At 41.1% G+C, this 3,795-nt stretch overlaps 1 pseudogene; it reads right to left on the bottom strand.

The window, feature by feature from the left end:
• Positions 1-264: 264 nt before the first annotated feature.
• LOC145459799 (U1 spliceosomal RNA) lies at positions 265-439 on the bottom strand (annotated as a pseudogene).
• Between the last annotated feature and the right edge of the window lie 3,356 nt (positions 440-3,795).

The raw sequence follows: 3,795 nt of genomic DNA, 5'->3' as shown, positions 1-3,795 counted from the left end.
ACGAACTGCGCAAGCGCGAAGGTGACGCATAAATTTCGATGGATCGAAGTCCGAACCGATTTCAGTCCCTCGATCAAAGTGAAAAGGGTTGCGGATACCAACAGACAGGCGATTGAGATGCTACATCCGATCTTCGTAATCAACGTGAGAGCCAAGTTATCTGCGTCACTTGGCTGAAATAGAAGAATAACATGGAAAGTTTCAATTTGACTCTCCATACTCCATCAGCCAAACTTGAATAGGTTTTGCAGCAATTTGAGGAATAAAGGGTGAGCGCGAACGCAGACCCCACTATCAAAAATTCTACGACCGACTTACCCCCATTTGGGGCAATCGCCGGAGTCAGCCTTTATCCTGAGTGGAATAGTGGAATGGATAGGCCGCCAGGCTGGCGGCACCGCATTCGTGAGCACGATAGACCGCGTCGTCAAGTAAGTATGAGTTTAAGTGGGCACGGAAACGTACATAGTGACTCTACAATATTTTACTGTTTGCGGTGAGCACGTATATCCAATGCATTTCTCCTATTTGGTGAAGACGTTACTGAATTCACCAATTAAAAACATGCAATGTCATCTGTGGCCTTTAGCTAAAATTACATGTCCTATGCAGGGCTGTAACCAAGTCACTAGGCTCCGAACCACAAGTCAATCTCACTTTTATATTTTTGACTCGAGTCAAGTCAAGTCATTTTCAATTCCCACCGAGTCAAGTCCGAGTCCAAGTCTGCGAACAGACGATCGATTCCGAGTCATGGTATTATGACTCGAGTCCGAGTCCAAGTCATTGTGTTGACTGCTCAGTTTCCAGTTAAAGTCTTCCTAGACCCACTTTCTAAACTCTGTTTGGTGATATTGAATGGTTCGCATTTACAATATAATAGTTTTCCTCACTTTTAGCAGTTTCCGGTCGCATTTTCAAGCACCAGTACCAACAAACGAAATCCCAATAGTGTGTTGGCTTCGAAATTACAATGAAATGTCGGTCTTCGCCGTCTGAATCTCGAGTCAATGACTTGCTTCGAGTCATGCGCAATGACTCGAGTCCAAGTCGAGTCAATACACAGACTGACTCGAGTCGAGTCGAGTCATTTCCGTATTTTGAGAAAATGACTCGAGTCGAGTCGAGTCATCCGAAAATCGTGACTCGAGTCTGACTCGAGTCGAGTCATGACTCGACTACTAAATTTCTTGTTACATAATAACAACCGAAACCACACAATCCATTTACTTCCGTGGGAGGGGTCAATCCCCACCAATGACGGCCTACGGGGACGAGATCTAGTCGTAAAGCATTGGGATTCTTACCTAACCAAATTCTGTTTTACTATATTTGACCACAAGAATTCCAAATGGATCCACTACAGAAATCATATGCTGCGCCTTAAAATGCGTAGTTTAATTTCTGTTTCGCCGCCTTCGGCAGCTCAACACTGTGATCAATCCGGATCACGACGTTCGATCACAACCTTGTCTGTACAGTTTTTGGATTGTATTATTCGAATTGAGATCCTGTTATTATATAACATTAAATTTAACTTCGCAAATCTCCACTTTCACTTTGATACTTAGATATAATGTTATTATTTTGTTGCTTAAACTATATACATACTATACCCTAACCCAAATCCTAACCCTAACCCATTGATATAATAGATTATCAGTCTACATTTCTTTAAACTATTTAATACACCCTAACCCAAACCCTCACACCATCCCATAGACAATAGAACACCATTCCTTTTTTCTTTTCTTTTTTAATAAACCTATTCACTGTACCCTAACCTTAACCTATTGAGTTACTTTATTACTTCTTCTTTTACTATTACTATATTCAAACACTAGTCCATTGATTCATGTTAATATTTCTGTCCCCCCCCCCCCCCCCGCTTTCTTTTACTATATACTACACCCAGACCGTAACCCTAGCCCATCGATACATTACATTTCGTATTTTAAAATTACATGAGCCATAATTTATAGCATCTACCAAAAACGCATATATTACGTCACAATATGAACTGGACTTGTCGCTAGCGACTGCTATAAACAAAACACTTTGATATTTCGAACTGCCTTTACTTGCATAGGAATGTATTCAGGCCACGAATTGTCAGTTGCTTCGTTGTTTCTTCCGCTGTAACACCCTCGAATTGATAAGGTTCGTATCAGCTATGCTCCTTGATGGTTCACACTTTCATTACTTTCGTTTTTTTGTGTGTAATTACTAATTACCTATACTTTAATTTGCGCTCTTTACTCCTGTACTATCTTATGATTTTATTCTCATCTTCGTAATATAGTATTAAGAAATGACTCCAAAACAAAAAAATGGCAACTACTCCTTCGGGTCGTAAGCATTACCGGTATTTGCTACAGAAAAGGAGAGGCTAATACGCCCTACCTACATCTTTACCACCCCTGACGACGTGAGATGCTATGGTAGAGTTGCTTTGGACTCAGTCATATTCTTGATACATTATTACTATCCTCTGCTTTGTTACATATATATATTTATTAGAAGTATACCTATCGTTTCGACTACTAAATTTCTTGTTACATAATAACAACCGAAACCACACAATCCATTTACTTCCGTGGGAGGGGTCAATCCCCACCAATGACGGCCTACGGGGACGAGATCTGCCAGGGAACGGCAACCATTCGTAGCAGCATACTAAAATGTCAAAGTATAACCAACTGGCGTGCCAAACATTTCTAATTCTGTCACATCTAGCGCTTCAAGCAAGGAACCCCTCCAACTGCTTATCTCCAGCTTGCAACGGCATCGGTTACGCTAGTGATTCTTAACGTCTACGTCTACGTCATGAAGGGTATAAATTTTGTTCGCTATCGCACTAGCCTATCGCTTAATGTGCGTAATAGTTGCATCACTTATTTTTAGTCGCGCTATGATTGATCTTCTGTTGTGTCTTTGGTTGTTTGCAGGTCCACGCTCTTCGATGCCATAGCCAAAATTAACGGTTTGATGTCACGATAATATTGGTCCAACTCTATATTTGTCTGCAAAGCTCCAAATGTCGCGGTAAAGCGGTAAGTTGTCGTTTCCAGATATATTGGAATCGCTTCCCAGCGGTGTCAAACTCAACTGACGTTGCGGGCCGGATTCAACTCTTCAGATCGCTCGCAGTACACACCAAAATTCCTCAATCCCAAAATACCTCAATATCCATGCTCGTATTTTTCTTTTGAATACTTCATTAACCAGCCTTTATACATAATAGTATATCACATCATAGTACGGATCCTAGGTGTTCTACTCTAGCTGCACCTTTATTCGCTGATTGGGAGACTGAATACAGTTATAAAGCAATAAGACAGTGGCTTCAACGATGATATAACTTGTTAAATCTCCATGCTTCCTTTGTTTTAGTAATATATTGACATCAACCCTGCGTATGCGTTGCCAGGAATGCAAATGATTTAATTGTAAACGAGGACGTAGGCATTTGCTTCATATTAATATATCACGATTCGGTTTTCTCTTGAGGCCGGAGACCTCTATCCTATTTTCCATTTAACCTATCAGGGTTTCACGTTGCCATTTCGCTTCTGTGCTGTGAATAGCTAGTTTTTGGTAGGTCAAATGAATTAGCACTGTCTTGCCTTCTCAGAATTGGCTGTCAATGTCAGTGACATGCGTCTTATGGTAACTAGAAACCACAACACCGTAGTCGGGTGGTTATAATGTGGCCTATAAGCAATAAACATCCTCGACACGTGCTCTCTTGTAGGATCTCGAAGAATCTTGAAGAATCTCGATGGTGCAGGCGAA

This window comes from Botryllus schlosseri, unplaced genomic scaffold (genome assembly GCF_051294905.1).
Source record: "Botryllus schlosseri isolate E-star unplaced genomic scaffold, Bs_hap1 Bs17a, whole genome shotgun sequence".
NCBI classification, from domain to species: Eukaryota; Metazoa; Chordata; class Ascidiacea; order Stolidobranchia; family Styelidae; genus Botryllus; species Botryllus schlosseri.
The sequence above is the reverse complement of the archived record's forward strand: the minus strand, read 5'-3'. Positions and strand labels throughout refer to the sequence as shown.